Genomic DNA, 14,104 nt, shown 5'->3' with positions numbered 1-14,104 from the left:
CTTCGTATTTCGTAAATATCTAATTTACTCCATTTAAGCGGAAACAATATTAAGTTCACCCATTGTTTTTACATATTTATTAACAGTAGCATATAACAGTAGTCCCGTTGCAGGGTTACTATATATTCTGATGTGCATTACGTAAAAATCACGATTGTAAAATGTTATTTGATATAATACTTCGGTTCTATGATAACTCCACACAGTGACAATTCAACACACCTTTAATAAGTGATATAAAGTCATTACCTAACCTAACCTAACTTACTTAACCCAGTTAATAAAGTTTTTGTTTCATCACTTTCCATGACTTTATATAACTTTTTAAAGATGTGATGAATTATCATTTTGATGATTTATCCGGTCACCAATACTTCAATCCCAAACTTCAAGACGTTCGCAATGTGTGCAGCGCTGCGTTATTCACAGTTAATTCAAGGCTTCGGCAATATTCCACACCACGATCCTTCTCCGAAAAAACATTCAAACACGCATTAACTAATGAAAAATGGTTCATTGAAAAGGGTTTAAGAAAACGAAAGGGCATTTTTTATACTTCTTTTCAAACAGGTGATTTACAACAGTCGGTTTCGTTTTTATTCGTCCTTGAGTCCTTTTTCTCTCTTTTGGGGACCAAAGAGACCAAGAAAGACTATTATTTTTTCAAAATTTGCTTTTAACATCCGCATTGCAGCCGTGTCGACATTTAAATAATACTTTCTTTTACTACGATTTCATTTGAAATGCGACAAAATCAAATGATCATTTTAGTGAGACATCTTAAAATAAAAATCACCGTGTATATTTATGTATTTGAAATATTCATTCTAGGATGTTCGTGATCGGGGAATGTTTGTTTTTCTTAAAAAAATATTACACCAAATGAGTTGTTCATAATTCATAGCTCTCCGTTTAGCGGTCATCCACAACAAATTGCATTTTAAAACCAGTAATATTGTCTTTACTGTAGACACGTCAACGTTATTACGGACTTTAAAAAATAACAATTAAAGTGACAGTAATTTAATCGGCCATAATTTACTGGCAATTTAACTTTCAGAGTCATCGTTCTACCCATACAATTGTTAAACCAAATAAACCCAACTTTGCATAAAAGGCTTCCGTATACAAAAAAAATTATGTATACATCATTGTAACTTCAGCAACCAATGCCAACCACATTCAGATAACAATAAAAGAGTCAAATACAAGTAGGTACACATATCCAAGATGTTAAGGCAAGTCATAAATAAACGAACAGTAATATAGAAAGTAAACGAACCTTTTCCTTATGTTTTAATTGCTGAATATTTATTTGTAAATTAATATTGTCCTTCTTTGATGATAAGAACCAATTGTTAGAAATATGTTGTTGGTTTAACAATTAGTGTCATTTACTTTATAGAGTTAAAGTAAATTTAAAGTGGGGATTTTAGTTCTAGTCGCAAACTTAAATACTCACTTACGATGGCTATACAAGTGTCGAGCTAATGAGCTTTTGCCTCCTTAATTAAGCCATTCCACTTGGCAATTCACTGCCTTATCTGCAAAGGATCCTCCCTCAGGATAAAGTAGGCACGTTTTCAATGTCCCGGTCTGCTACTGATACCATGGCTTTGTGTATATTGTCCTACCCTGCTCAGCATGATACTCGTACATGACCAATATTTTTTCTTACGCTGTTGATTATAAAGGGTATATCCACGTTTATGTAAATCTGGAATTAACTTACAAATAGCAATCATAATTTAATGATAGATAGCTACATAGAAAAATACTTCAATCTGGTGTCGTCGTGTATCAACCTTAGTTGACTTTATCATGGCACTCACACATATACATTACTAATATACAGCGTGTTTTTTTTAGATTTAAATAAAATAAAAACGTATTAATGATTACTTCACAATGCAGAGTTCTAAGCCAAAGCGTTTTGAAGTCGGTTGTATATTTTGACATACCGAATATCGTTTTATTTCATAATTATTGAAATACTGAATATTATTAAAGTATAAATAGAACAAATAACTTTGTATTCATCACCATTTAATCAAAATAAATTTATAAAGATAAAACCATTTGTTTCTTCGTCAGGATAAGCGCACAATGAATCATAACAAATAAAAAATACACAAACATATATTGTGAAATATGTATCTATGTACCAACATATTACAATGAGTGGTGATTAATTAGTTAAAATTATTAAAAAAAAAGTTATCCAAAATAAATAAAATTATTATAAAATAGGTAATTATTCCGAAATTATTAGAATGAGAGTAAGCTTTTCTACAAAAAAGTAAATGACATGAGAGCTGAGTTTAAGCCAAAAATAAATATATGCAAGGATAAGAACGGAGTGATACTGAGTGAAAAGCCTGACATCCTGAGAAGATGGGTGAGACACTTTGATACGGTTCTCAATAACAACTCGGCAGAGGTGGAGCATAACACGGTGGAGAGCATGGGAGATGACTCGTACAATGACAATACTGAACCCCCTTCGCTGGAGGAAGTGAAACAGGCAATAACACAGCTGAAAAACAACAAATCCCCCGGGTCAGATGAGCTGGTGGCTGAATTATTTAAAGCAGCAAGTGGAGAGCTTACTCAATACCTGCATAACCTAATTCAAAAAGTATGGACAGAAGAAGAGATGCCCGAAGAGTGGAGACTAGGAATTGTCTGTCCACTATACAAGAAGGGCGACCAACTCGAGTGCTGTAATTATAGGGGAATAACGTTGTTAAATACCGGCTATAAAATTATGTCTAACATCTTGTACAAAAGATTGCTCCCAATGTCCGAGGAAATTATTGGCAACTACCAATGTGGCTTCAGGCCAGGCAAATCATGCATTGATCAAATTTTCTCCTTGAGACAGATCTTAGAAAAAACATTAGAATACAATGTCGAGACTCATCACCTCTTTGTAGACTTCAAGGCGGCGTATGACAGTATTAATAGGAACGCATTGTATAATGCAATGAGTGAGTTTGGAATACCGCGTAAGCTGATCAATCTGGTTAAACTGACAATGTCCCCAGTAACGTGTAGAGTCAGGGTTGGCAGTGATCTGTCCGAACCATTTGAAGCGCTCTACGGGGTGAGACAAGGAGATGGATTGGCCTGCCTCTTATTTAACATAGCCTTAGAAAAAGTTATTCGTGACTCAGGCATTGAGAAAAGAGGAACGATATTTGACAACTCTGTGCAACTATTGGCTTACGCTGATGATATCGACATAATTGCGAAAAATCCCGATGATTTACAAGACGCCTTCATAAATCTTGAAAGTTCTGCCAAAAATATGGGTCTTGTAGTAAACCAGCAGAAGACCAAATACATGGCCGTAGGATGTACCCAACAAACCCCATCTCTCGTATGTGGAAGCCAAAATTTTGAAACGGTACCAAGATTCACATACCTGGGCTCCCTGATAACAAACAATAACAACACTACAGAGGAGATCCAGAAGCGCATCGTGAATGCAAACCGCTGCTATTTCCGCCTACAAAAACAAATAAAATCCAGACTGCTTTCCAGAACCACCAAGGTATTAGTGTACAAAACACTAATTAGACCAGTGCTTACGTACGCAGCCGAGACGTGGGTTCTAACTAAGAAGAATGAGCGAGCACTGGATGTTTTTGAAAGGAAAATTTTGAGGCGCATCTTCGGACCGGTTCTAGAAAAAGGATTTTATCGCAGACGTTACAACAATGAGCTCTATACTCTGTTTAAGGAGCTAAACGTCACAAAATTCATAAAACTGGGAAGACTTCGGTGGCTAGGTCATGTGGAGAGAATGACCGAACATCAAGAACCAAAGTCCCTGCTGAGCTCAAGACCGATAGGAAGAAGGAGCCTGGGAAGGCCAAGGTTAAGATGGAGCGACAACGTCCTCAAAAATTTATCTGCCTTGGAGCTTCGAAACTGGAGAGAGCTGGCGCGGGACCGAGATGAGTGGAGGAAGACTCTTGAGGAGGCCAAGACCCACCAGGGGTTGTAGAGCCAAAAGTGATGATGAAGGTTATTATTCCATTTACCCATTTTGCAACTATTGAAGAAGAACTAAATTTCTATATATATTTTTAATCATTGGACTGCGTATGCACGCAATGAACGAATGAGATAAAAAGTAAAATAATCAAATTATAGCGTAAAATGTGACACACACTCGCCATATCATGCACCAGATCAAAATGGAATCAATATGAATGGGACACTGCAATCTGATAGTATTATTGTCCCAGCGTCTGGACGATGTAGGCCCTCTGATTGGTCAAATTCATATTATGTGATTCGGATAAATTCTGCATTGGGGGTCTGCAGGCAAAAAATACCAATCTGCCCCTCAATTTTAACCAACCGTAAGGTTCATTTCGGTTTGCAGGCGACTGGATACAAAAAAAAATAAGACATTAAAAATTAAGACACGATTTCATACTGAAAAAGAATCGCCACATGTAATACGATATTTCTTCAAAAATATCGTTTCTCTTCATATAATTTTTGGATAATATCGAAGAAAATATGTTTTATAAAGTTTATAATCCACTGGATTAATTAAATTACAGTGAAAATTATCCACAATTACGTGATTACGTTTGACGTTTGACGAAAAAAGCACGCGTTCATTCAATATGGCCGGCAATAGCTGGCCGACACAGAGCGCACCTCTGGCGGTGTAAAAACTAACCAAATAACTGGCGCTAATATTTAAATATGCAAAATTACTTGACCATTAAGCGTTTCATAAGAAGATTTATTCTGGAAGTTTATTTAAACTTTGCAATGGCATTTTTCATTATTATTTATATTTTTTTTGCTTATTAATTATATCTGATTTTATATTGACATGTTTTATAATTTCTAAAATTTAAAAATTATTTATTTGCGATGCTTCAATCCTGATTGTTTATTTATATCTTAAGAAATAGGGTAAAAATACCGTTTGAAGAGAATATGTTTAATTTTTTATTTAGTATTTCAACTTTCAATTTATTAGAATAACAGTTATTAAATGTTATTTGTCTTATGAATATATTGTTTTATGCAAAATTTTTTTCAGGTCTTAGAATGCTTCACACAGGATATAAAGCATCACAAATAAATAATTTCGAAATTTTAGAAATAAGAGAACATGTTTATAAAAGTAGATATAATTAACAAGAATTTTTTTTATAAACTCTCTTTTAAATATTTTCCCACTTAACTGGTCTTTCATATTGTAATTCCTAATTCTTATAAACCCAGCCTACTCTTACCCCTCCCCCCTCCTTCCACTTCTTTTTCCCAATTGTAATCTATATTTAATTTTTGACTTCGGTGTATACTTCGTTCATGAAACATGTATTGGTTGTATATAATAAAGTGATGTTAAAAAAGTTATTTGTTTTTTAATAAAATAAAGTTTTAATAGGATAACATTATTTTATCTATTTCCATTGTATATCAATGCATACGTACATAATAAAATGTAAACATTATATTTATTTATTAATTGGACAATTTGCATAGCGCCGCTTTTGTGAGATATCACCTCAGGGGCGCTATATTGTAATAATCTACCTTTATATATAGATTTTTACTCTCCTGATGAAGGTGTATATATATTCTAACTTTAAACTTTATTAGATACAGTAACAGTTTTAGGTAAAGAATTACCACCAGTTGGAGTAAAATTTACACCTTTTAATTAAACCGACTGTTAATCTCATCGCACAATTACCCTCCTTTTATCCATATACACGGGTACAATTAATCAATACGTAATAATCTATTATTTCAGTCAACTTTGTTATAACTATCTTTGATTGTTGTGACAAACTATACGATATTGATTCAACTTATAGACATTGACGGTTGTAACACATATTTAAGCACTGCAAGTCTCCTATGAGCAAATTATATTAGGTACCATAACAGTTAATATCAGTGCCGTGCAAGAAGTGCCGCCCGCAGGGCCTAGCAGCAAAAACCCACGGAGCGGGTTTTTAACTGCTAGTTAACAATATTGTTTTAAAAGCATTGTCTACACTTGCTGTTCCTCTTTCGCTAGTGACAATAAGTAGGCGTAAACAAGAGAAAGGGCTGTTCCTCGCTAATGTATGGATATTAAAGTTTACACATAACTTAATCCGTCTTACTCATAATTGCGGTATAAATATTATACGGGCAAAAGAGGTGGGGATAAAAAATGATAAAAAATGATGGAAAAAGTTATTCATGATGGCTGCAGATGCGTACACCGACAGTATTCGTAGCTGTAAGATTCATATCCGCTGGCACCTTAGTATAGCGTCAGAATAGCGCCGGAAATATGACTGTCCGAATTTGTTGACGTTTCGCGGAGTTTGACAAATATTGATCTGCCGCGTAGTAAAAATGTAAAAAAACGCAATAATACATATTTGCAGCAGGGATGTTTTAAATCGAAATATTGATTTACCAAAGCAAATACATTTCAAATGATGTCATCTCAAGAAACGTGAAGTTAGTAACAAAACGCGAAATGTGAAAATTACCGTGTTATTGAGGTTTGGAATTTTTTTTTTTTTTTTTTTATAGTGAATTAAAATTAAAATGAAAATTACCGTGTTATTGAGGTTTGGAATAAAGTGATGCTAGTCTAAAAAATCTCGCAGAAATATTTTTATGAGTAACGATTTTAATCAGGGCAGTATACGGCCCTCTTCATAGTATAGTTATGGCGTTATAGGGAATATTCATATGTAAGACTATAAGTAGCTAGTCTTTGTAATTAACCAGTAAAGCTTTAACAGTTCTATGGACTAGCACAACCAGTATCTGCAATCGAATTATTTTGAACCGTTAATATAGATAGACCTACTATATTTTATGAACATATTGACTAAATATATAAATCATACAAATTACTACATGTAGTAAATCTTTTATTTACCCTTCACCGAGTTTATAACTCGTGACCTATGGGTCCAGAATCAAGAGTTTTTTTTAATATACTCAATAGTTCATCGAGGAATCTAATAGTATTATTGTCCCAGCGTCTGGACGATGTAGGCCCTGTGATTGGTCAAATTCAAATTGTGTTTAAATAAGACTTTAAAGATTTAGGGCGACTTGCACCAAATATCACAAATTTTATCTTAAATTGTATTTAACTAAACGTATTTAAGACCCTAAATACATTTAACTTAAATGCGTTTAGTTGCATCCTGCACCACGCAGTTCGGTGGCAATTTTAGTTAAACGTGTTTAACGCGTCGGTAAAACAGTTACCGCGTGGTTACCGCCATTAACGCGTAAATAAAACAGCTACGATGTTTCATTTTACTTGAAGTGTCAAAATATTTTGTGATTGTGTGTGTGGTTTAATAGTGTGTTCATTTATTTTGAAGAAAAAGTTAAAGCAAATAGACATAATGATGAAATAAGACAAAAAGAGCTTCTGTTGTTGGAATTAAAAATAAAACAAATTATCCGAGTAATTTTGTTTTTTATTTCTTTTACATATTATATTGTTTTAAAGTATTATAAGAATGCTGTAGGTATGATTAGAAGTTTACAACCTTGCAAAGTACTCCTCGATAAGGAGTGTTAGCTTCAAGTTACGAGCACCTCGCTGATGTTTTTATTGGTGTTGAATTTTAACTGAGGTTTAATTTCTTGCACTATGATGTCGTTTTTTTACAGAGACGAAATCTTCTTTGAAACTTCTTGGCACTGAGTGTTTCAAATAAATTTGTTCTTGTGTTTACTTCTCTGACTATAAACGGTCTACTTATAAACTCTATAATTTCTTCATCATCGTCAGAATACAAATCCCAAATGTTCATTGTGAATACAAATTAAAATGATATAGATTTTAACCACAATCAAAAATCTAAGGGATAACCTAAACAATTTTTGACAGTACTGCTTTATGAGTCGGGCTAAACGCGTTTAACTCGGTTAAACAGCCCATTTTGGGTATTTAACTTTGACAGTTCTTTAAACGCATTTAACGACTTAAATTTTGTGGTGCAAGACGCCAAGTCGACTTAAATCAAATAATGTGTTTAAAATTGTATTTAAATCAAATTTAACTTATGGTGCAAGCCGCCCTAAGACACGATTTCATACTGAAATAGAATCGCCACAAGTAATACGATATTTCTTCAAAAATATCGTTTCTGCTCATACAATTTTTGGATAATATCGAAGAAAATATGTTTTAGAAAGTTCATGATCCATTGGATTAATTAATAATGCAATAACATTACAGTGAAAATTATCCAAAATTACGTGATTACGTTTGACGTTTGACGAAAAAAGCACGCGTTCATTTAACATGGCCGATACGCACCGCGTCAATAGATAGCCGACAGAGCGCTCCTCTGGCGGTGAAAGAACGAACCAAGGGGCTGGCGCGAATATTTAAATATGCAAAATAAAAAGATTTCTTCTGGAAGTTTATTTAAACTTTGCAATGGCATCTATAATATTATTATGCGATCGTCTGGACGGTCTGGGCCCTCTGATTTTTCGAATTCAAATAATTTGTTTTGGTTAAATTCCGCTAACTTGAAAATTAAGACCCAATTTCATACTAAAATAGGAACACCAGATTTCTTCAAAAACATCGTTTCTGCTCATATAATTTTTGGATAATATCGAAGAAAATATGTTTTAGAAAGTTCACAATCCATTGGATTAATTACTTCACAGTAAAAATTATCCACATTTACATTTTATATATTTGAAGAATCAAACATTCCAAGGTTCCTTAAAAGTGTCAATCCCTCCTTTACCGGCCGCTGGGGTAGTTTCTCTATTGGCCGACAGAGCGCATAAGAGCGATATACAAATACGTACAACTTCATTTATTGAAACAACGGTAATTATTTACGTGAAACTACCGTTTTAATACGCATTTACAAATAAAACAAACATTTGATTCAACTTAATGACAATAAACAACAAATCTTTGCATGTACGATTTTGAAAAATATTGATATTTAATATTATTTACGTAAATAATAATTTCGCATTATTTTGACAGAACACCGATATGATATGATTGTAAAATTAGCCAACAAATCTCTAATCTGACATGTACTTATATGTATAATAAAACAATCATTTTGCCAGGTATAAATATTTATATAATATATATTAAGGTATTATTCGGAAACGCTGGACAAGGATAATACGAAATATTTTAAAGTAAAACCTTCGGATTTACCTTAATTAATATAGAAGGAATCTGAATGCATTCGGGAATTTTTGAATTTTAGCATTTTAATTTTTAATTACGTAAAATTAAAATTTGCTTTCGTTGTAATGGATGACAGCCGGAATAATTTCTATTGATGACATTTTCTTTTTTTGGTATTCCTGATATGAGTGTCTAGAATTTTTACCATAATTTACTCAATGCAAATATTATTTTGGTATTTTGGTTTCTTTTACAAGTAAGGAAATATTTTAAAAAAGGTTATTATAGGTTAGAATAGGTTAGGTTGGGTTATGCTAGGTTAGGTTAGATTAGGTTGGATTAGTATAGTTCAAGTTAGTTTATAGGTAAGGTTAGATTAAGTTGGATTATTATAGGTTAGGATAAGTCAGGTTATGTTAGGTTAGGTAAAGTTAGTTTGGGTTATTATGGGTTAGGTTAGGTTGGGTTATTATAGGTTAGGTTGGATTTGTATAGGTTAGCTTAGGTTAGGATAGGTTAGGTTAGGTTGGATTTGTATAGGTTAGCTTAGGTTAGGATAGGTTAGGTTAGGATTGGTTCGGTTAGGTTAGGTTAGGTTAGGCTAGATTGGATTATTATAGGTTAGGTTAGGATATAGGTTAGGTTAGGTTAGGTTGGATTATTATAGGTGAGGTAAGCTTAGGTCAGGTTAGATTATTATAGGTTAGGATAGGATATAGGTTAGGTTGGATTATTTTAGGTTAGGTTAGGACATAGGTTAGGTTGGATTATTATAGGTTAGACTGGATTATTATAGGTTAGGTTAGGTTATTATAGGTGAGGTTAAATAAAATAATAGTCAAATAAATCATTTGTGCTAAGTAGGCACTATTTTGCCGGAATATTGTATTACATTATATTTTTTTAATTTACGTTTTTCAATTGTCTCTAGCCGCTCATTTCAGGAATACCGACAAAAGAAAATGTTATCAACAGAAATTATTCAGGCTGTCATCCTATACAGCGAAAGCGAATTTTCATTTTACGTAATTAAAAAGCTAAAATTAAAATTTTCCCAAATGCTGTTCGATTCCTTTTATAGTAATTAAGGTAAATCAGAAGGTATTATTTAAAAATATTTCCTTTTTTCCGTGTCCAGCGATTCCGAATATTTACCTATACTAATTTACCTTTAGCCATTTAGGCAATTATTCGGGAAAGGTAAAGTTTTACCCGAACAACTGTCATTCTTATTATGCCTAAACGCCTTCCTGTTCCGTGTTTTAACAATATACCTATACTCACCCTCTCTCTGTGAATCACCTAATATCTACCTATTAATTGTAACTGTTGTTAGTATCACTTAAACTGGGCGAAGCCCAACCAAGTGCCGCCCGCAGGGCCTAGCAGAAAAAAAACCCGCAGAGCGGGTTTTTAACTGCTAGTATAATGTTTATTACCCAAAGGAAATAAGTTATTATGATACATTATAAATAACAATTGATTCAATGCAATTTAAACATAATCTGGGCAAACTGGGCTTTAGCAATCTCATACATATGTCAATTCCAACAAATCGTAATAAATTTCAATAAATTGAACAATGAAAAGCGTTTTTCGTGACGCTAAACGACAGTATAATCTATTTTATAGATTTGCATAATAATAAATGTCGCAAATAATATATTTCTAAATAAAAATTCTTTAAATATTTCAGATTTCATTTATTATCTCATAAGTAATATTCTAGTTTGGTTTGTCCTATTGGCGTCAAGCGATGTTTTTAAAAGAATATTAATATGAATAAGAATATGAGAATGTTAATCGATAGATGTTTTGGGATGTATTTTATTTTATCACGTAGGTACCTAACATACTTTTTAGTAATTCGGTATCTATATATTTTATAGCTTCAAAGGAAGCAAAATTTTATAGAAAACTAACGTCGGTATTTATTTTTAATACGGTGAGGCACAAAAACAAAAAATTCTTTGGTTTTGTGCCTCACCGTTCTACAATACTGCAAGACTATATAGATATCTACTACTCCATTACGTAGTCAACAAAAAAATTATTTTGAATGGTTGATCTATAAAAACGGTTTCCGGGCAAATGTGTTCAGAAGCCGTACTTTAAATGTTATTTCAAGGACAGTATGACATTGACCTCCAAAAAAACATTATCATAGACATTGGCACAGGTACCTACATCTCTTAATGTAGCTAGCTATTGGCATCACAAAAGAGATGTCTATTTTCAAAGGAAACTGGCCATTACAAAGCAGTTAAACTTTTTTATATTGCCAGAGAGGAAACGATAAATCGTGCTGATCCATTCAAGTTTTCTTTAAAGATTTCCTGAAAATGAACAATATTAATTGAACTAGCACGCTGTTCTCGAAAAAGCGTTGAAATTATTCATTAATGATATCAGTTTTTCTTAAGATTGACTTAACGCATTTTTAAGGAAAGGTTGAGTTCATATCCAGATAATTCAAACGCATAAGGATCCGTGTGCAGTTAGGTATGGTAGTATTGAGTTTGATTGACATTTGTTTTAGAAGACATAAGTAAACGATTACGTTGAACGAATTAGATTGGTATAAATTATCTTGAACGTTTTAAGATTCAGCAAACTTATTAATGAATTTTGTATGTAACCAAGATTCCTACTAATCTTAAGTGTTTTTATAAATATTAATTAATTATTTAACAGATAGATTTATATTTTCAGAATATATTGTAAAAACTTTGAATGAAACTGGCAACAGTAGTTTTTATATTCAAATGCATGATATATCTAACAGGAAAATATAAAGTTTACGCCACTAACCATTGACTATTAAGTTTGTACCCACTCATGTGTTAGTTGAAAAGTGCCATACATTACGTGCGTTATAAATGTCACCATAAATATATTTAATAATCTACCTACCTACACATGACACGGCGCGTAGCGTAATGAATCTAAAATTGAGATTTAATAATATACATCTCGCGTCTAGAACCGAGCTTAGTATTAGCAGTAAAGCCGTTCAGTAGATTATATCATGTTTGTATAATATGTAATTCTGCCCGAAGCGACTGCCTTGGCCGGAGCAAGTGGCCAGGTTTCCGTCCTGCCCACCCGTCCAAGTCTCCGTCATACGATAATGTAATGACCAAACGAGCTTGGAACTAAACTCGGACTTGATTCTAACGGTTATGTAATGGCGGATTGCGAGAAAAACTCAAGGTTACTCCATTTCCAGGCGAATCCGCTGCTTCTGTAATAAGCTGTGTTTAGACGATCATATCGACAGAATCAATCCGTAATAACACGTGTGGTTTATCATTTTACACACACCACAGGGAGAACATTCGTTAAGTCGGAGGATTAAATGTACCGATATCACACTTATTATGTATTTTATGTATACTTCTTATTTACATTTTAAATACAATAAGCCTTGGCCCATGAAACATATCAATACATTTAAAATAAATTAGATTAAAAAGAAATACAAATATTCGCCGTGGCGTAGAAGATGCTACTGTAAATTTCACCATGCCGAAAAACTAATAATAAGCTTGGAAATAAATATTGCTTTAAATGGTTATTTTAAATTTTATTAGTACATTAGCGCTGTCCCGTGATTCACGTCGCTTCATCGTCAAAATACGTTCATTAGTTTTATTATCAAAACAAAAGTGTTTTAATTTTTATTTTTTTTACTTACTACCAAATTCAACTCCGATCAATTGCTTGGAAGGTATCCATGCTGATGATTACACCACAAACTCTTATAAGAACAGTGGCATAAATTCAATGGTTATATTGTTTAAGTGCCTACTGATATAAGAATTATCTATTTTTTATTTTAGAATTTAACGTATATACATTCGAAATTAAATTGTTTCTTGGGGTACCTACCTGGCAACGTTGCATTTTTAATATTTTAGGTCCCCACAACTTACAATCTCTTGATGCATGCCCCAAAGAATTATTATATATTTATTAATAGACTCTTACTAACAAAAAATTTCGCTCTGAATTGTATATTTTTCCTACAGAAATTTTCATAACTAATTTCATAATTTCTTAATTCGATGTAAAAATAATGACACTTTGTCCTTGAATTTACATCAGAAATACTTTGCAAACTTTTAGCAAGCCATTTTTCAAGATAACTTTGTACATACTTAATGAAATACAACTAAATTAATCCGCTTTCGTATCTTGAAAAATGATCAAATTAAATAAATAAAATACCTACTTACTATTAAATACATATAACTAAATTATACAAACTTGATCATACATCGAGCTTTAGATAACTACAGTATGTAGTCGATTCTTGTTTTTTCGGGAAGTAGTTATTAAATGATTTACTTCAGCAAATACTGGACACCCTGTTTAGTGCTGGAAGGGGCGGATAACCAAACTCATAAATTATTGCTTGTTTAAACGGGCCATAACTGGATAGATCTTGTTTAACTAAATGCCCGATAACGTTTATAATTTTCTCAAAGGATGTGTTTATTTTAATTATTCGACTTTTGAGAAAATATTTAAGGTATATCAAATAATTTTACCAGTCAGTGGATGAATTGGCATCGCGTCTGGTTCTGGTACCCATGGGTCGTGAGTTCAATTCCTCGGCTGACTAAGTCAAATATTGTATGAGAAATCACCCCAAATGTGCCCAAAGGCGTGTATTTAGAAGTAATAAAATGATCTAATTCCTATAACTTATTAATCTTTTCATTTAAATATTAGAAAACTCCGTGCGCTCCTGTGCTGTAAACTAAATAAAAATTTAGCACTCGGTTATTTTAAGATGGTTATATATGATTATTTCACGTGTAATCATTATTAATCGTTACAAAAATAGCAGAATGTATAATGTACAGGTGTGTTTAAATAGTTAAAGTGTGTTTTAAAGTCAACTTAGTTTACAGC

This window comes from Hesperophylax consimilis, chromosome 5, assembly GCF_061612785.1.
Source record: "Hesperophylax consimilis isolate HC1 chromosome 5, BYU_Hcon_1.0, whole genome shotgun sequence".
NCBI lineage: Eukaryota > Metazoa > Arthropoda > Insecta > Trichoptera > Limnephilidae > Hesperophylax > Hesperophylax consimilis.
Note: the sequence above shows the minus strand (reverse complement) of the source record.